Source organism: Silene latifolia, chromosome 3, assembly GCF_048544455.1.
Source record: "Silene latifolia isolate original U9 population chromosome 3, ASM4854445v1, whole genome shotgun sequence".
NCBI lineage: Eukaryota > Viridiplantae > Streptophyta > Magnoliopsida > Caryophyllales > Caryophyllaceae > Silene > Silene latifolia.
Window position 1 is genome coordinate 50,099,890 of NC_133528.1, and position 21,829 is coordinate 50,121,718.

Here is a 21,829-nt window from a genome sequence, read left to right on the forward strand (position 1 = left end):
TCTTCACAACCATGGCTTATAAGTAGTGGTAAACTGAGCTTGTATGTCAAATTGGGAAAGTGTTGGTGAATGTGTGTACATAGCTTAATATTCAAGGTTAATAGCATGAATTATGTGCTTCACATGCTGATATTTGTTGGTGAATTGGTGTGCCTAACTGGGTATGTTGAGTTCAAATTACGCGAAGTAAATGTTTGCATGTTTATACAAGTTTGTTTGAATATATGCCGAAACAGATGCCGAGACTGAACATAGGAACCCGCCAAAGTAAACGGGGGAGGGGTAATCCACCTGAGATGGGGGAAGGGAGTGGACCTGTGGTACCCGCAGAGTTCAGTACCCTTGATTGTTTTTGTTGATTTCAAGCAGAGAGAGCGTTTTGTAGCTTTACAAAAACGCAAAATGAGACCTACAAGGTGTATAGACACTACTTTGTTGGAGGAATTGGAGATAGAGACGGACGTCCGTCACATATTTGAAACTTTGGGTCTTCTTGGGTTGTATAGGCTGAGGAAACACACTTATCCTTTTCTTACCTTGGAGTTCATGAGCTCCTTTATCTATGACCCCGCTGGCCAGACCGTTGAGTTTCGATTGATGAACACTAGTTTCTTGCTTTCTATGGACCAATTTGCTTCTCACCTTGGGTTGGCCAAGCCTCCCAAGGACTCCATCACCGACATCCTATTTGAGTGCGGTGTATGCCGCCTAATGCCTTGTCTGACCGGGAAACCAGCTCCTACCTCGAGTAACATACTGATTAATGACGTTCAGCATGTCACATTGAGGATCTTTCTCCGTTATCTCTCGAACCTCCTTTATGATCGACCGGATATCAGTAAGCTGAACAACCATGAGGTGTTACTTCTGATGTCCTACTTGAACCCGGAGCGGACCAGGAAAGTGGTCTTTAATGCTCCTTCTATGGTTTGTGCTGCCCTTGCCTTGATGGCTACGGCCTCTTCCCGATACTTGAGTTGTGGCGCCATCGCCACTCGGTTAGCTGAAAAGCTAACCTCTTTCGAGGCTTCTTCGGAGTACGTGCCTCTAGTTACCCCAGTGCCCACCATGGACCGTGACTACTATCTCGACCTGAAATGGTTGAGGACTTTGGCTGACGGTAGCCTAGCTTGGAGGTTGTGGGGCGTGAGTTGGATGAAGATTCAAGCTCCTGAGCACCTCCCACCCACGGAGCCCTTAGAGCCGACGGTAGTGACGGTGGACTCCGATGATGAGGAGGAGGAGGAGGAGGATGATGATAGACCCCGCCATCTGCAGACCTACCTCATCGACGACACCATTCTCGAGGTGATGCCAGAGCCGAAGAAGGGAGAGAATGCGTCGGTCGTGGCAGTGGAGAGACCTAGGTTGGGGAGAGGACCCCGTCGAGCGAGGGAGAGGACCTCAGAGACTAGGCCACGGCCGGTGGCACCACAGCAGCAGCAGCCTTTTCCATGCTACCCTTACCTCGACACCCCGGAGACGCGATCCAGCTATATGGCAGAGAGAGTGTCATCTACCTTGACACTCCGGAACATGCACGAGATGGCGTACGCTCAGAGGATAGGGACCGAGGGACCGCATCCGGTGTGGTGGAGTGGAGTTGGGGACTACACAGGGGTTTTCCATTCTTACGGGGTGGATCAGTCGACGTGGGGGACACCTCAGTCCTTTGCCTACGGTGGCTTGACTCCATGGTACGTGGGCCCGGGAGCAGGAGCAGAAGCGCACGCGGGGATTGGGTCATCGGGAGCAGGTGCTCCTGGCGGTGGTGGAGATGATGAGGTGATGGTGGAGCAGCAGCAGCAGGAGGAGGAGGAGTGATACTCCTTGTTTTATCTTTGTTGATGGTAGTTGGTTTTAGTGGTTAGTAATGTTGTTAGACTTTGGTAGTTGTTTTTGTTGCGTATTTGATTTTGGGACTTGTATTGTTGGCCATAAGGCCGGATTTGATATTTTAACTTGTTGCAGGATGTTAGAAGTCGGGGAGTCGTCCCGACTCGATTTATATGACAAATATGTGCATGTACGTTGCCTTATGACAGGTTGTATAGGGGAACTTGGCCTGTAGGTACTCGACAGAGTACCCCGTTGATCGAGGCCATTTCGTGTTCACAATTAAGTATATGTGGTCGTTGGTCAATGGTCGATACAAAACACAATTTATACTTCACAAACAACTCTACAATTAGTAAAGAGGCAAGTAAAGGTCGGATCCCAAGGGACGGGTATTGAAATGAGAATTCTATTGTAACTAGTAGTGTCTAGGGGTGTCACAAATTGGGTTGGTGTAGAAGGTCACTAAACTAAAATAACAATGAAAATAAACTAGCAAGATGAATAAAATAAGGGGTGTAAACAATTGATTAAAAGCACTAGGGTGTCATGGGATCATAGGGGAATCATGGGATATGATCATACAAACATGTTCTCAAATTATAAGCAAGAAATTATTGTTGTGATGGATTGAGTTGGGTTATGTCTTACAATCCTAGGAAAGTTTGGGTCCCGGAGCCGAATCGATTAGATTGTACAACACCTACAAGTCGACTTAATCTTTCCTACTCAACACATGCATGGTATAATGAGACTCGAGTTGGGTTATGTCTTACAAGTCTCATTGAAAAGATAGAAGATGATAGTAAATGCAAGGATTCATAGGCTTAGCATTTTATCAAATATAACATGTGCATGAATTGAGATCAAAACAAGCAAGCAAATAAGATATGAAAGCATATTAATTTAAGCATGAATCATTCCCCATGTTGGTTTCCCTTAATCACCCATTAAACCCTAGCTAAGAGACTACTCACTCATTATCATGTTGATCATGCTAGCAAGGTTGTCAATCATACCAACAATATGAAACATGATGAATAAATGAAAGTAATTAACAATAATTAAAAAGGGATTAAGAGATTATACCTACTAATGATTCCAATAATAAAGCAAGAATAATAGAAGTACTTGAATCCTAGATTGAGAGGTTGTCAATCTCCCAATAATAACCCAAATAATCTTCAATTACCCAAAATAAAGGAAGAACAAGAGAGAGATTAAAGAACTAAAACTTGGATTAAAACTTGATTAATACTTGATTACAATATTGAAAAGAGATTTGATTGATATTCACTACACTAATTATTGATAAGAAGAACATGCTCCTCTAATTAGCCTAATGGGGTATTTATAGTGAAAATTAGGGAGGATGCATTAGGGTTAACTAAGGGCTAAACTAGTAATTACACTTTTTAAGTTGAGCAAGGAGGACCCGGTATTTTCTGAGAGAAGGGCTTCTCTTTTCGTAGCTTGAAGAATGAAATCCGTCTTTGCATCTTGAAATCCGTGCGGATTAGGGTCGGGACGGCCGGATTTGGGCTGTGCAATCCGAGCGGATACAGGAGAGGGACGCTCGGATTGTTGAGGGGGAATCCGAGCGGATTCCAAGGAGGGACGCTCGGATTGTCTTTGGCCGGACGGGCGGATTGTCCGCAATCCGTTCGGATTGTTGGTGGCGTCAATTCTTCTTCTTTTCTTCCATTTTCTTCATAAATTCCTTGGGGATTTCCTTGGGGACGCAAGGATCCTTTCTCAACATTGTTCTTCTACTATAATATGTACAAAGGCCTTCTAGTCTTGTCTCTTCTTGATGCTTGGTCATTGAATACAATCAATTTAGCCTCGTTTTGCCATGAAAATGCAAGATTATTACTCCTTTCCTACCAAGGGATCAAAATCTCAAAGAATATGCAAAACAAAGAACTAAAGATAAGAAATGACCCAAATAGGCACTAAAAAGCATGGAAACAATGGTAATTCGGGGGCTAAATATGCGTCAATTATGGTCACATCAAATATCCCCAAACCGAACCTTTGCTCGTCCCGAGTAAAGAGGTGACAAAGACTAGGACCAAAACTAACCTATCTTAATAATAATAGCCGATATGAGACAATTAGCGGGTCTCACTCCGCCACTTCAACTCACAACAAGACAACCATGAGGTAGGATGCCTTCTTGCAAGGCAAGGTGGGTCTTGCCAAAATGGCGACACATCCAAACATTAAGCACATAAAATCACATAATGGATGCATCTACAAAAAGAATAGCCACTTTCCTCATCTTAAGTGGCGGAAATTATCTACAAGGGAAGCAATTCAAGGGTACACAATCCTTCATAGATGCAATTTGTTCAAACTACTAAGCCTAGAAGGATACCAATAAATCACCTCCAAGTTGTGTCAAGCTAGGGTACCTTTGTCCTCAATCGTTAAATGCTTTTGTCAAGAGTAGACTCCCTATGGTGTTAGAAACACTGGAGGATCGCGGAATTCCCCCTCTTGCCTAGACAAGAAGAAGGGTCGACCCCTCTCTACCATGCACAAAAATGGATATGATGGATAAAGGGATCGATAGATATTTGAGTTTCATTTTGGGAGTTTGCTTTTGTTTTTGTTTTTCCCCCCAATTTCTTGTGGCATTTGACATTTGAGAACACTTTCTTTGCCATTTCTTTTTGATTTTTGGCATTTCAACACTTGACAACTTTTTGCATTTCTTTTTGAACATTTTCAAAGTCACCCCAATTAGTAACGAGGGTGCCTTGTTTTTGAAGCTTTTGGAGTCTATTTTTGCTCCTCTTTTCATTTGATGCATTTTTGCAAACTTTCTTTCACTTTTCATTTCATTGAACTCAAATTGATTTCTTTTTTTTTTTTTGTGCCCATTCCCTTTTGTTGACAAAAATATGGTAGAACATGGATGATGGATGGATGGATGCATGGTTTCAAGGGTCACCTTGGAATAAACGGTAGCCAAGGAGTTATCACACCACAAGGTACTCTTGACTAGGCCTTAAACCATGGGTCAAAGGATACTAGCATGACACATCCTAGGGTGTTTTACAAGTATTCTAACAAGCAAAGTCTTAAGAATAAAAAGCATCTACTAGGGCCTATATACACTTGTCAAGTTTCCCAAATAGACGGTTTCTTAAAACTTTTCTAACATGCAAACTACATGCCATGATGCAACTAACATATAAACATCCTAATGCATATGATTCTACCAACTAAAATGCCAAATAAACTAAATGCAATCCTAAGTTCACATTGTTTTTACCGCATCAATCAAAATAAAGCCACATAGTCATTAACATAAAGAGAAAAAAGGAGATTGGAAAGATCATACCATGCGGTCTTCAATATCCTCATGTCTCGGATGTGGCGTAGTCAATCAAAGTGAACAAGGATAAAACAAACACAATATATACAAGACAATATATACAAAGGAAATGAACTTGTTTTTGGGTTTTCAATTTTCAAATTTTTATGATTTTTGAAATTTTTCAATTTTTATGGGTTTTTGAATAAAAGTTAAGTGTTAGAATTCCCATCCCCACACTAATATGGGCATTGTCCTCAATGGCCAAAATGATGGAAATTATGCAAAGATGATGCATGATTTCTATACTAAATGCAATTCTACACTAAGCTATACTACATGATGCATGGTTTTTGTTATGACGGAGAGGATAATTTAGATTACCTCCCGTTGTGTATGCATTAACTTCCCCAAACCGAGTGAGACACTATTGCTAATGTCCAAGGATGGGTATAGTTCATGCACACACTATGCTATGCATGAAACTAGATTGTCATTTTGGATTTTACAAATGGGAACAATAAAGAACACCTCAATGGTACCGAGGTGTGAGTCCTTTGATGTTGCTAGGACTAAACCAACAATGATCAAAATGAAATAAAATACAAAGAGATATAGACAAACCGTGGGGGAGTAGGAATCTCCAAGGCTTGCTAGTCCTCCATCATGCTATCATCATCATCACTTCCCTCATGAGAAGTGGTCACATTGCCACTTTCCTTGGCACTTTCTTCTTCACTTTCTTCCTCATCTTGTTCATCATCATCTTCACCATCTCTTTCTCCATCTCCACTTGCTTCTTCCTCAATATTATCATCAATTTCTTCACCATTTCCAACAACCTCATTGCCTTCCACCACGTCCCTAGATGCACCCGGAAACAAGGCTTCTTTATCCGCCCAACTAGGCAAAGGACAAGATGGATCAAGGAGTCCTTGCCTAGCTAAATGTAGGAGGGGAGGATATTGAGCCAAATATGCATTCTTCCGATCTTCATAAGCTTGCTTGTGCATGGCTTGCATAAGAAGAGTGACATAGTCTTTCCCAATTTCAACTCCTTCCGGTTTGAACTCTTCATACACAAAGGGGTAAGGCGGTGTAACAATGGAAGAGGAGGGGGTTTCATGATCACTCTTTTGTTGTTGAATGATGTACTCGGCTTCTTCGGATAGGGGAAGTAGATAGTTGGTCCGGTGGACACTTAGGCGACAAATCTTCGAGGGTAAGGTGAACGATCTAGCTTCACTAGTTAGCCATCCATATTTAGTGTCAAGGGGGTTATGGGCAACCCACTTGAACTTGTTAATCATAATGTGCATATTAATAAGATGGCCACCTTCCTTTGCTTTGTACTTCTTATCCTTATTGAAATTAGGATCAAAGTGCTTAGCTAGGACCGTGACTAGGCCGCCATTTACAATAACGGTCGTACCCTTCTTCCCATTATCAACATTAAGCCATCTATCAACCAATAGCCTCAAAGAATTGAAAGGCTTGGTGTGAATTCTTCCGACATTCAAAGCCGATTCAAGGAGAATAAAATCAAGTTTTGTGAAATGATTGGTGTCTTTCCTAGCAATTATGGTATTTCCCACAACTTTGTGTCATACTCTTATGCCCGGATGATGGACCAAAAGAGCACGACAAGCATGAAAATCATCAAATTTCTTCCCGGAGATTGCCTCCCAAAGAGGCTCGGGGTCATACTTTCCATAATGCTTAAGATATCTCGATTCATCGCTAAGACCCAAAATTTCACCTAATTCCTTAAAGGTAATGCGTCTACTAATGTTAGCTAGACGAAACTCAAGATTTTCCCTATCCTCAACTTTGGTGACTTTTAAAGAACTTAAGAATTCCAAGACAAGGGAAGGGTATGTCGATTCCTTTGTTTTAAACAATTTCTTCAAACCCATGGCATTGAAAAAGGCTTTTGTTTGTTCAAGAACACCCAATTTCTCCAAAGCATCTTCACATATGAATTTGGTGGATTGAATTGATTTCATAGCAAACTTGACAAATGTATTTCTATGGGTATCGGAAATAAAAGTTACCTCCGGATAATGCAAGAGTTGATCTATTACCGGAGTAGAAGGTGATGCTCCCATAGAAGTTTGTTGTTGTTGTTGCACTTCCAAGTTTGGTGTTGATACCACCATTGCCAAAGCTTTCTTTGTTTGGAGAGCTTTTTGCCTTTGAGAGAGAGCCTTTGCCTTTGGTGCCTTTGTTGCCTTTGTTGCACCCTTTGTCCTTGCCATTTGATGAACTAACCAAGAAAAGAATCAAAAATCTTAAATTTGTAGAATGCCCAAATCGATTTGAAGGTGAAAGGCTTTGCCTTTATGAAATCAAAAATCGACTCAAAGGTTGAAGATTTTGTTCTTGGTTTTGATTTTTATTGAAGATGGAGTGATTGATTTGTTGTTTGAAGGATGGTTTGATTTGATTTTGGTGGATTTTGTTGAGGGTTTTTGTTTTTGTGATGGAGAGGATGAGGGTTTTGATGTTTAGGGTAGTGTTTATGAATGAATGAATGAAGGAATGAAGGTGGGAGGGTATTTAAAGAAGTCGAAATTTTCGAAAACGCAGGGGCAATCCGTGCGGATTAGGCCCAATCCGTGCGGATTCTGCAGCCTTCAAAATTTTTAAGCTCGCCTAAAGACGGGCGGATTCTGGGGAATCCGCTCGGATTCTTCTGTGATGGGACGGGCGGATTTTCTTCAGGACGGACGGATTTCAGTCCAGAGAAATTTCTTTGTTTTCTTCAGCTGCAAAGACGGGCGTCTTCTTCACAAGACGGACGGATTCTATGAGACGGGCGTCTTTCCAGAAATCCGCTCGGATTCTTCAACAGTCAAGAAATTTTCAATTTTAGCTCAGCTCAGGACGGGCGTCTTTTGGTCAGGACGCTCGGATTGTTGAAGACGGGCGGATTTGGTACAATCCGCTCGGATTCTGGTCCTTTGTACCCGGATTCATTCCATTCGTGCACAATGCATTTCCCTTTACCATTCTTCCATTCTTCTTCATTTCTTGTGTTCTTCATTGTGGGGGCACTACTAAGGCATGAATAGCCTAGGCAATTCCCATCCCCACACTAAGGTAAGGCACTACACATCAATTGAAGTCGTTAGTCCCTCCCTCACTTCTCTCTTACATGACAATTATTTTGATCAAAGTAAATAAAAATCCAAAAATGACAAAAAAATGCAATACAAAAATTGAAATGTAAGTTAGGGAGTTAGAAATATTTACAAGTGGTGGTTTAGGGAGGACTCCACCAAACTCTCATTCTTGATGAGATGTCAAGGGGGCATGTTCAAGGTGTTGTTGATGTTGCTCAACACCTTGAAGAAGTAATCAAAAGCTTGTTCATTATTGTGGTAGAGGTCCTCAATAGACCGTGCCCCTTGTTGTTGATCATGATCGATGGCATGCCCAATGTAGGGATTAAAAATCCCTTCAAACTCGTCGTCCCAAAGACCACAAACTTCATTGAGTTGATCATTGAAAATCTCTTGCTTAGATGGAGACAACTCTCCTAATTTCTTCTCTTGGCCAATGAGGCCATCCTCTTCTTCCTTGGTTGATTTTGATGAGCTTTGTAAGCTCTCCTTGTCACAATTCACTTGCTCTTTGAATGGAGCATCTTCAATTTTCTTCCTCCATTGGAGTTCCGATTTCTTCCTTTCATCTTTTCGGCTATAATGATCAATCATGAAACATGGCTCATGTAAACGAGGAGCTCTCATGGTTTTGTCAAGATTAAAAGTTATGCTTTCATCTCCCACTTCTAGAGTGAGCTCTCCATGTTTCACATCAATCACCGCACCCGCGGTGTGTAGGAAAGGTCTTCCTAAGATGATTGGAATGTTGGAATCTTCCTCCATATCAACAATGACAAAGTCTACCGGGATGAAAAACTTCCCAATTCGCACGGGGACATCTTCCCATATCCCTAATGGTGTCTTCGTCGATCTATCGGCCATTTGAAGTGTGATATTGGTGCATTTAAGCTCTCCCATTCCCAACCTTTTACTCACCGAGTACGGCATGACACTCACACTAGCCCCTAGATCACATAAGGCTTTGTTGATCGTCGTGTCGCCAATGGTACACGGTATTGAGAAGCTTCCCGGATCCTTTAACTTTGGAGGTGAACTCCCTTGAAGTATTGCACTACTCACCTTAGTGAAGGCGATAGTCTCAAGTTTCCGGATCGACTTCTTCTTTGTGAGGATATCTTTCATGTACTTTGCATAGGCCGGAACGTGATTGATTAATTCCGTGAAAGGAATTGAGACTTACCCGACGTAGAAGGGGTCATAGTATGCCTACCGACGAAGAAGGGACTCATTGGAGTTTGACCTATAAAGACCGTTCTCAATTTTTGTTTATACGAGGAAGATCCCATCAACTTAATTATAATTCATTTTAAGTGAACGAATAACTAGCGTCTGCGTGAATGAATCAATTTAGGTGATGGCTTAAAATCGTGTGACATGAGAATGTCAATGAAAACTAACTCGTGACCTCTATATGTGTCAGTTTTCATGCAATAATTAGGTGGTTTGGTTTTTAGGCGGAATATGATGCATGTTATCGTTACGAAAAAATAAACAAATGAATGCGATACGTAAATAAAAATTCCTAGTGTGGCCTATCCTAGTAAAGTAAAACATAAAACAACTTTGGAATCCACCGTTGGACCCGAGAAGCTTGTCTTGATGTTCCATCTTGATCCAAGTAGCGGGAGTGAGCATCCGGTCTCCAACTTTAGTCTTCTCAAAAATTACAATTTAAAATTTACAAATATAAACCTATTTACATTCTAAATAAAACTGTAATTAAAAGAAATAAAATGGAGATACGAGATCTCAAAATACAACCAAGACCGTGTTCCATCATTACGGTAACACGTTCTACTAAGGCCACACTAAGTTACAACCGTTTGCAAAATAATTAAATACGTAATTAAAAGGCATTCAAAAACATTCAAAATAAACAATAACGATAAATAAAATGCATCAACTAAAAAAAAAAATTATTCGTGACATAATTCCGTAATTATGTTTAATTTTTATCCAAACCACCAAAGATAATTAAAATTACATGACAAAACCGCTTGATCAAGTTAATTTTAATTGAGATAATCCGTTACAATAAATCATGTTAATGTAACTTTATTTTACGTGGGTGAACCGTTTCACTAATCAAGCGAGAGCATAAAAAAAACGTTTTATGCATAAAAGGGGCCGAAAAAAAAACAAAAATTTTTTTTTTTTTTCTTCAACATCTTGTTGACGTGAACAGTACCAGTAAAATTTTTTTTTTTTTTTTTTTTTATAAAGGCAGAAATGCCGAGAGCCTTTTAAGGCAAAAAAAAAAAAAAATTTAAACGGCTAAACGGGATCAAAACAAGTGATCAAGCAACAAAACGATTTGTAAAAACTCAATTGCAATTTATCCTAATCCGGATTAAAACAAAACAATTGACATGTTCTTCTTCTTATTGTTGTAATTATCGCTTAAAACAACAAATCGCTAAGAACAATAAAACGAGACAATCAATAGATCGAATGATCTAGCAAATTGTGTGGCACGCAAAACGATGCAAGAACGAAAACAAATAAAAACAGGCCGAGAACAAAAAAAGGCCACACGGTTTTCAATAAAATTTTCGAACCAAAAAAATGTACCACACGAAATTTTATGCAATGATTTTAACCGATCTTTAACATATAGCGATGAATATCGATTACATAGACAATATGCAAAGATCAAAATTAAAACAAGACAAACAACACCGTGTAAACTAGACACGGATCCCAACAATCACAAAAAACGCAGCAATTTTTTTTATAAAAAAAATGCCGTGACACAAAAAGAGGCTGCCGAGGCCAATTTTTGAACAAAAAAACATCGTTTTCAAAATCGTTTAAAGAAAAACACATATAAAATTTTACGTGGCCTCGCTCTGATACCACTTGTAGGGTAATATCCGTATAATGCCCTTTAATTATAGGATTATAACGCAAAATTTACATGTGAATATTGTCATAAAACGATAAACATAAAGAAAACGACAAAGATTGTAGGAATAACCTTCGGTCCTAGTGCAATAAGGCAATGAGAGATTAAAACAAATCTCCTCCTAAACGATGCACCCAAGATGTCCGAGTAATGCCCTTGTGCTAGAGACAATCCCCTAATTGGCTTGCAATATCGAGGGGATTAGTTTTTGTCAATTTGTGTTGGATGAGAGATCCGGAATTTAGGAGGCACAATTCCCAAAAACCCTAATTATTTTTGCAAAATGAATTAGGTTAGAAGGGAGGAGAGAGCTCTCCTTTTGTTCCTCTAATTCGGTTTGGGCGAATGGACTTAGGGGGGAAATGGGCTTCCATTTTCTCCTTAAGTTAAACTCATGGTCCGGTCCAAAACTTGCTAAGTGTATACGACGCGGTTTCATTATAAACTGTTATCGGTTATCGGAATTTAAGGCATCAACTAATAATACGGGTTAGTTGAATTCTTAATACGTGTCCGACACAACAGTGTTGCATAATTATATTCAATATACATTTAATTAAATATAAACGCTTATATTTAATTTTACGAATTAACTGGTTAATTCGCCTTTAGCCCATGATATTTAATCCGTATTAAATATAAAATCTCAACATCACATTTTGACTAATTTATTAGTCAAATAACTCAGACTAACTGGTTAGTCAAATTTGGCATCTACATGACTGTATTTTCATACCGTCACATCACTCAAGACGTATCCTATAGGTGTGACTTTTAGGAACCAGTTGATCACCGCCATCAGTATGACAATAACGTCAAACTTATCTAGCAAGCCAATCGTTATTGATAAACGTGGATCAACTGATTATGATACAAAGTATACCCTTTTGATCCTTTTAGAGGTTTATAAGTCCTTGCACTAACTGTTAAGGACACCAACCCCAACAAGCTTCCACTTGTCCGTACAAGTGTATGTGCAATGACGTTATCCGCATTAACTGGAGGACACAAGCTCCAACAAACTCCCACTTGTCCGTACAAGTGTATGTGCGATAACCGATTCTCATATTCATTTAAAATTTCTCCCACTCAATGTAAAACAATTTGCAGATCTGGATCCGCAAAGGTCGTATTTTACAATCGATCCGGATCAAGAGTGGTTTTCCGACTAGAGAGTAACTTAAGCGATAAAACGATTCGTATTCGAGCATGGCCATGCATTTCGATTCTGACTCCTCGAGTGGCCCCGAGAAATATCGAGTACACGATAAAGGCTGAATATTTCCTTCAACTCGAACTCCTTCCGATCTAAGCACAACATGAAATGACCCAGAAAAAATCTACTTGGCCCCTGTTACGGATGACCGTGAGAAAGAAACCAAAGTCACCCAAAATCTGCCTTAGTCTCAAGAGACAGTCGATAGTCAAAGAATCGACTCTTAGGATCACCATGGAAGTCCTATCCACGACCGGGCAACGAATGTTATAAAACATTTAGGACTCCACGTCGATGTCACAATTGTGTCCTACGAAATATCCGTATAAATCGCTTCGTGATTGGTCGGTCAACTGTTGACTTATGGCTCGTTGAACCCACCATCAACCAACGTCACAAAATAATTGCCGAGTTATCAGCTCATGTGGGCAATTAAGGACTGAAAATATAATGTTCGTTCAGTTCACTTTGTGGTGTTCAAAATTTGTCGTACAAATCCACATGAAAAACAAAATATATAAATATCAAAACGATGATGTTGTATAGAGTACAAAAGCGAATGAATCTAATCCATAAAAGAGTACTACAACTTAGGAACACGTTTAATTCCCATGGAATTAACGTGCCCTTCATGCTTATCTTGTCGTAATGGTTTAGTGAGAGGATCTGCTATGTTATCATCTGTAGCAATCTTTTCTATCACTACTTCCTTTTGCTCCACGTAATCCCGGATTAGATGAGCTTTCCGTTGTACATGTCTAGACTTGTTGCTAGACTTTGGCTCCTTAGCCTGGAAGATGGCACCACTATTGTCGCAATAGATGGTGATCGGGTCATTCGAACTAGGCACTACGGATAGTCCATGTAAGAATTGACGCATCCATATCGCTTCCTTTGTAGCTTCAGACGCGGCATAGTACTCGGACTCGTCGTAGAATCAGAATCGTTTGCTTGGAACTCTTCCACCGATCTGCAGCGCCATTAAGAGTAAAAACGAATCCGATCGAGATTTCGAGTCATCTCGATCCGTTTGGAAGCTAGCATCTGCGTAACCGGTTGCGCATAGCTTTTGAGAGCCTCCATAAGTCAATGCCCAATCTTTAGTCCTCCGGAGGTACTTAAGAATGTTCTTGACAGCTAACCAGTGTGATTCACCTGGATGCTGTTGGAATCGACTTGTCATACTCAATGCATATGCCACGTCCGGACGTGTGCATATCATGGCATACATGATTGATCCTATAGCCGAAGCATAAGGAATCCGTGCCATGCGCTCTTTCTCTTCCGATGTCTCTGGTGCCTGAGACTTGCTCAAATGCACCCCTGGAGCCATAGGAAGAAACCCCTTCTTGGAGTTAGTCATGCTGAATCTCTCTAGGACTTTGTCTATGTAAGACTCGATCGAGAGATAACATCCGACGTGATCTATCTCGATAGATACGGATGCCTAGAATTCTTTGTGCCTCACCCAGATCTTTCATCTGGAAATGGTTCTTCAACCATACTTTCACCGAAGTTAAGAGAGGTATGTCATTCCCAATCAGGAGTATGTCGTCAACATACAATATTAGAAAGACAATCTTGCTCCCACTCGACTTGATATATAGACATGGTTCCTCGACAGACCGAGTAAATCCATTTTCTTTTATCACTTGGTCGAAGCGATGATTCCAACTCCTTGATGCTTGCTTAAGTCCATAAATGGAACGCTTAAGCTTGCACACTTTCTTAGGATGTGCTGGATCGATGAAACCTTCGGGTTGTACCATGTACAACTCTTCCTCCAAAAAACCGTTTAAGAAGGCGGTTTTCACGTCCATTTGCCAAATTTCATAGTCATGAAAAGCGGCGATCGCTAAGATAATCCGAATGGAACGCAGCATGACTACGGGTGCAAAAATCTCATCGTAGTGCAAACCTGGCACTTGGGTGAAACCTTTAGCAACTAGTCGTGCTTTGTAGATATCTTGTTGACCTTCCACAGAATGCTTTATCTTGTAAAGCCATTTGCATTGAAGGGGACGAACCTTAGCAGGTAAGTCAACAAGATCCCACACGTTGTTCTCATACATGGAGTCCATTTCGGATTGCATGGCCTCAAGCCATAGCTTTGAGTCAGAACTGGTCATGGCACCTTTATAGGTTGCGGGTTCACTACTCGTTAGGAGTAGAACGTCATCTATGTCATGTTCCTCGACCATACCAATGTATCTGTCTGGAGGAATAGAGACTCTTCTCGACCTTCTAGGTTCCTCAGGAATGTTAACCGCAGCCGGGTTTGAAGGAATAGGTTCCTCCAATAGTTGCTCGGTATCTGGTTCTGGAATCTCCGACAGGTCGAAGGTTCTATCACTCTTTGCATTCTCGAGAAATTCCTTCTCTAAGAATGTCGCACTAGCCGCAACAAAAACACGTTGTTCGGTTGGCGAATAGAAGTAATGACCAAGTGTTCCTTTAGGATAACCTATAAAGAATGTCTTGACTGATCGCGGGCCGAGCTTATCCTCGTGTCTCCACTTGACATAAGCCTCGCAGCCCCAAACCCGTATAAAGGACAAGTTAGGGACCGTTCCCTTCCATAGTTCATATGGAGTCTTGTCAACAGCTTTAGACGGACTTCGGTTAAGTATTAGAGCGGCTGACATAAGAGCATAACCCCATAATGAATCAGGTAAAACCGTGTGACTCATCATGGATCGAACCATATCAAGTAGTGTTCGATTTCTCCGTTCGGACACACCATTCAATTGAGGTGTTCCGGTGTGGAGTTAACCGTAGGGCAATCCCACGTCTTTGAGGTGATGATCAAACTCGTGAGAAAGATACTCGCCACCACGATCCGAACGTAGTGTTTTAATCTTTCTACCCAATAGGTTCGCACCCTATTCTCGGTATTCTTTGAATTTCTCAAAGGATTCACTTTTATGCTTCATTAAGTAGACATAGCCATATCTACTTAAATCGTCCGTGAAAGTGATGAAATACCTATAGCCTTCTCGTGCGGTGATTGACATAGGTCCACATACATCCGTGTGTATGAGTCCTAATAGGTCGACAGCGCGCATTCCAACACCTTTGAAGGAAATACGAGTCATTTTACCGATGAGACATGATTCACACGTGCCAAATGATTGAAAATCAAAGGCCGAGATAGCTCCATTTTTGATGAGTTGTTTTACGCGTTTCTCATTAATGTGTCCCATACGGCATTGCCATAGATATGTTTGATCTTTGTCACCAACCTTTAACTTTTTATTCATTACGTGTAATATTTCCGTGGTCTGATCTAAAACATAAATTCCGTTCATGGAGACCGCCTTGCCATAAATCATATCGTGTAAAGAGAAAATGCAAGCATTATTTTCTATTACAAATGAAAAACCAAGTTTGTCAAGTGCGTAAACCGAAATAATGTTTTTCGAAAGACTAGGAACATAATAGCAGTCATATAATGACAACTCAAATCCGCTAGGAAGCTGGATCACATATGTCCCCTTTGAGATGGCAGCTACTCTTGCTCCATTCCCAACACGCAGGTCCACCTCACCCTTTACGAGGGGTTCGATGTTTTGAGCCCCCGCACATGATTACACAGATGAGAACCACAACCAGTATCAAGTACCCAAGTTCCGTAACTTGCGTGGTTAATCTCAATCATATGAATAAAAGTAGTAGAGGAAGAAGACATACCAACAGGTTTAACACGACCTGCCTTTAAGTCCTCATGATAAACAGGACATGTACGCCTCCAATGCCCAGTCTTGTGGCAATGATGGCATTCCACGTTTTCATTCTTGCTCTTTGTCATGCCTGATGAGTTGCTCGACTCACCAGGACCACTCTTACCTGAACCCGACTTCTTGAACTTCGGTTTACCTCGCTAGGTTTGCACGAGCTTTGCCCTTACCTTTCCCTTTGTTGGACACAACGAGAACATCCTGTTTCAAGCTCCCACTGAACTTCATGTCCTTCTCGGTCTGTACGAGAAGGGAGTGCAGTTCATGGGGAGTCTTCTTCAAATCATTCATATAGTAATTCGCTCTAAATTGCGAAAAACCATCATGGAGTGAATGAAGCATGCGGTCGATAACAATGTTCTCGCTGATGTTACAATCAAAGGTCTCCAGCTTCTCGACATTCTCAATCATGCTGAGAATGTGTGGGCTAACCGGTTGGCCCTTCTGGAGTCTCGCATCAAAGAAGCGAGTGGTATGCTCATAGGTCACGATTCTCGGTGCTTTCGAGAATTCCTTAGTGAGCGTGGTGAAAATCTTGTTCGCACCATGGGCTATGAAGCGTTTCTGCAAATTGGATTCCATTGCAAAAATGAGTACGTTTTTAATCGCACCCGCTTCCATACGGAAATCATTAAACTTGGTGATTTCAGAGACTCTAGCCGTGGGACTGGGTTTGCCGGGAGGGGCTCTAATAAGTATTTGAGCTTCCCATCGCGGCGGCGCATTCCGTAATGCCGCCTCCCGGTCTCGAAGTTGGATCCATCATTCTTGATCGAGTAGACTGATTCATCTGATTCATGAAGATCCGAAGCCAGGACTCACGGTCCAATGTGGCACTTGGCATTGGGTCGTTAGTTGGACCAGCCATTTGTTATAGCAGTTTTAAAATTCGTGATCTACACTGAAAAAGAAAGAAAAACAAAACGAAATAAGCAACTCATCGAGGTGATTTAAGTCTATTAAAATACATTTTAATCGTGTAGACTCATTGCACTTGCATAATTGATCTCCCTCAAGAATGATACAAGTGATCCCAAGACTCAATTTCTGTAAATTGATAAGCCAACTGTTTAGCTAATTCTTCCGGAAGAACTCTTGGTCGATAGATTTCCGTAAATCCTATCTATAGTCCACCATAGTCACAGGATCGTACGAGTGACCATAGTGTTGAGATAAAATAGGTCAATCAGTTCCAACTTACCCGACGTAGAAGGGGTCATAGTATGCCTACCGACGAAGAAGGGACTCATTGGAGTTTGACCTATAAAGACCGTTCTCAATTTTTGTTTATACGAGGAAGATCCCATCAACTTAATTATAATTCATTTTAAGTGAACGAATAACTAGCGTCTGCGTGAATGAATCAATTTAGGTGATGGCTTAAAATCGTGTGACATGAGAATGTCAATGAAAACTAACTCGTGACCTCTATATGTGTCAGTTTTCATGCAATAATTAGGTGGTTTGGTTTTTAGGCGGAATATGATGCATGTTATCGTTACGAAAAAATAAACAAATGAATGCGATACGTAAATAAAAATTCCTAGTGTGGCCTATCCTAGTAAAGTAAAACATAAAACAACTTTGGAATCCACCGTTGGACCCGAGAAGCTTGTCTTGATGTTCCATCTTGATCCAAGTAGCGGGAGTGAGCATCCGGTCTCCAACTTTAGTCTTCTCAAAAATTACAATTTAAAATTTACAAATATAAACCTATTTACATTCTAAATAAAACTGTAATTAAAAGAAATAAAATGGAGATACGAGATCTCAAAATACAACCAAGACCGTGTTCCATCATTACGGTAACACGTTCTACTAAGGCCACACTAAGTTACAACCGTTTGCAAAATAATTAAATACGTAATTAAAAGGCATTCAAAAACATTCAAAATAAACAATAACGATAAATAAAATGCATCAACTAAAAAAAAAATTATTCGTGACATAATTCCGTAATTATGTTTAATTTTTATCCAAACCACCAAAGATAATTAAAATTACATGACAAAACCGCTTCAGTCAAGTTAATTTTAATTCGAGATAATCCGTTACAATAAATCATGTTAATGTAACTTTATTTTACGTGGGTGAACCGTTTCACTAATCAAGCGAGAGCATAAAAAACGTTTTATGCATAAAAAGGGGCCGAAAAAAAACAAAAATTTTTTTTTTCTTCTGTACTGTTGACGTGAACAGTACCAGGGCCAAAAAAAAATTTTTTTTTTTTTTTAAAGGCAGAAATGCCGAGAGCCTTTTAAGGCAAAAAAAAAAAAAAATTTAAACGGCTAAACGGGATCAAAACAAGTGATCAAGCAACAAAACGATTTGTAAAAACTCAATTGCAATTTATCCTAATCCGGATTAAAACAAAACAATTGACATGTTCTTCACTTATTGTTGTAATTATCGCTTAAAACAACAAATCGCTAAGAACAATAAAACGAGACAATCAATAGATCGAATGATCTAGCAAATTGTGTGGCACGCAAAACGATGCAAGAACGAAAACAAATAAAAACAGGCCGAGAACAAAAAAAGGCCACACGGTTTTCAATAAAATTTTCGAACCAAAAAAATGTACCACACGAAATTTTATGCAATGATTTTAACCGATCTTTAACATATAGCGATGAATATCGATTACATAGACAATATGCAAAGATCAAAATTAAAACAAGACAAACAACACCGTGTAAACTAGACACGGATCCCAACAATCACAAAAAACGCAGCAATTTTTTTTATAAAAAAAATGCCGTGACACAAAAAGAGGCTGCCGAGGCCAATTTTTGAACAAAAAAACATCGTTTTCAAAATCGTTTAAAGAAAAACACATATAAAATTTTACGTGGCCTCGCTCTGATACCACTTGTAGGGTAATATCCGTATAATGCCCTTTAATTATAGGATTATAACGCAAAATTTACATGTGAATATTGTCATAAAACGATAAACATAAAGAAAACGACAAAGATTGTAGGAATAACCTTCGGTCCTAGTGCAATAAGGCAATGAGAGATTAAAACAAATCTCCTCCTAAACGATGCACCCAAGATGTCCGAGTAATGCCCTTGTGCTAGAGACAATCCCCTAATTGGCTTGCAATATCGAGGGGATTAGTTTTTGTCAATTTGTGTTGGATGAGAGATCCGGAATTTAGGAGGCACAATTCCCAAAAACCCTAATTATTTTTGCAAAATGAATTAGGTTAGAAGGGAGGAGAGAGCTCTCCTTTTGTTCCTCTAATTCGGTTTGGCCGAATGGACTTAGGGGGGAAATGGGCTTCCATTTTCTCCTTAAGTTAAACTCATGGTCCGGTCCAAAACTTGCTAAGTGTATACGACGCGGTTTCATTATAAACTGTTATCGGTTATCGGAATTTAAGGCATCAACTAATAATACGGGTTAGTTGAATTCTTAATACGTGTCCGACACAACAGTGTTGCATAATTATATTCAATATACATTTAATTAAATATAAACGCTTATATTTAATTTTACGAATTAATCGGTTAATTCGCCTTTAGCCCATGATATTTAATCCGTATTAAATATAAAATCTCAACATCACATTTTGACTAATTTATTAGTCAAATAACTCGACTAACTAACCGGTTAGTCAAATTTGGCATCTACATGATGTATTTTCATACCGTCACATCACTCAAGACGTATCCTATAGGTGTGACTTTTAGGGACCAGTTGATCACCGCCATCAGTATGACAATAACGTCAAACTTATCTAGCAAGCCAATCGTTATTGATAAACGTGGATCAACTGATTATGATACAAAGTATACCCTTTTGATCCTTTTAGAGGTTTATAAGTCCTTGCACTAACTGTTAAGGACACCAACCCCAACAAGCTCCCACTTGTCCGTACAAGTGTATGTGCAATGACGTTATCCGCATTAACTGGAGGACACAAGCTCCAACAAACTCCCACTTGTCCGTACAAGTGTATGTGCGATAACCGATTCTCATATTCATTTAAAATTTCTCCCACTCAATGTAAAACAATTTGCAGATCTGGATCCGCAAAGGTCGTATTTTACAATCGATCTGGATCAAGAGTGGTTTTCCCGACTAGAGAGTAACTTAACTGATAAAACGAATTCGTATTCGAGCATGGCCATGCATTTCGATTCTGACTCCTCGAGTGGCCCCGAGAAATATCGAGTACCGATAAAGGCTGAATATTTCCTTCAACTCGAACTCCTTCCGATCTAAGCACAGCATGAAATGACCCAGAAAAAATCTACTTGGCCCCCTGTTACGGATGACCGTGAGAAAGAAACCAAAGTCACCCAAAATCTGCCTTAGTCTCAAGAGACAGTCGATAGTCAAAGAATCGACTCTTAGGATCACCATGGAAGTCCTATCCACGACCGGGCAACGAATGTTATAAAACATTTAGGACTCCACGTCGATGTCACAATTGTGTCCTACGAAATATCCGTATAAATCGCTTCTGTGATTGGTCAGTCAACCTGTTGACTTATGGCTCGTTGAACCCACCATCAACCAACGTCACAAAATAATTGCCAGAGTTATCAGCTCATGAGGGCAATTAAGGACTGAAAATATAATGTTCGTTCAGTTCACTTTGTGGTGTTCAAAATTTGTCGTACAAATCCACATGAAAAACAAAATATATAAATATCAAAACGATGATGTTGTATAGAGTACAAAAGCGAATGAATCTAATCCATAAAAGAGTACTACAACTTAGGAACACGTTTAATTCCCATGGAATTAACGTGCCCTTCATGCTTATCTTGTCGTAATGGTTTAGTGAGAGGATCTGCTATGTTATCATCTGTAGCAATCTTTTCTATCACTACTTCCTTTTGCTCCACGTAATCCCGGATTAGATGAGCTTTCCGTTGTACATGTCTAGACTTGTTGCTAGACTTTGGCTCCTTAGCCTGGAAGATGGCACCACTATTGTCGCAATAGATGGTGATCGGGTCATTCGAACTAGGCACTACGGATAGTCCATGTAAGAATTGACGCATCCATATCGCTTCCTTTGTAGCTTCAGACGCGGCATAGTACTCGGACTCGTCGTAGAATCTGTCAGAATCGTTTGCTTGGAACTCTTCCGGTGATGCAGCGCCATTAAGAGTAAAAACGAATCCATCGAGATTTCGAGTCATCTCGATCCGTTTGGAAGCTAGCATCTGCAGAATCGGTTGCGCATAGCTTTTGAGAGCCTCCATAAGTCAATGCCCAATCTTTAGTCCTCCGGAGGTACTTAAGAATGTTCTTGACAGCTAACCAGTGTGATTCACCCGGATCTTTGTTGGAATCGACTTGTCATACTCAATGCATATGCCACGTCCGGACGTGTGCATATCATGGCATACATGATTGATCCTATAGCCGAAGCATAAGGAATCCGTGCCATGCGCTCTTTCTCTTCCGATGTCTCCGGTGCCCGAGACTTGCTCAAATGCACCCCCCGGAGCCATAGGAAGAAACCCCTTCTTGGAGTTAGTCATGCTTAATCTCTCTAGGACTTTGTCTATGTAAGACTCCCCGATCGAGAGATAACATCCGACGTGATCTATCTCGATAGATACGGATGCCTAGAATTCTTTGTGCCTCACCCAGATCTTTCATCTGGAAATGGTTCTTCAACCATACTTTCACCGAAGTTAAGAGAGGTATGTCATT